A 214-nucleotide genomic window follows, 5' to 3' on the forward strand; every position below is an offset into this window, starting at 1 on the left:
ACAATTTTCAGTAATTGGACGTGGGCTTGTTTGGGGTCTCGTTTCTCTCTGTCTCTCTGTCTCTCTGTCTCTGTCTCTCTGTCTCTGTCTCTCTCTCTCTCTCTCTCTCTCTCTCTCTCTCTCTCTCTCTCTCTCTGCAGAACCAGGGATGAACTCAGGCCCTTGAGCTTGCCAGGCTTATTCTACTGAGCTAACTCCCTGGCCCTGGGTCTCG

The sequence above is a fragment of the Octodon degus genome, unplaced genomic scaffold (genome assembly GCF_000260255.1).
Source record: "Octodon degus isolate 3935 unplaced genomic scaffold, OctDeg1.0 scaffold00033, whole genome shotgun sequence".
In the NCBI taxonomy this organism is placed as follows: domain Eukaryota; kingdom Metazoa; phylum Chordata; class Mammalia; order Rodentia; family Octodontidae; genus Octodon; species Octodon degus.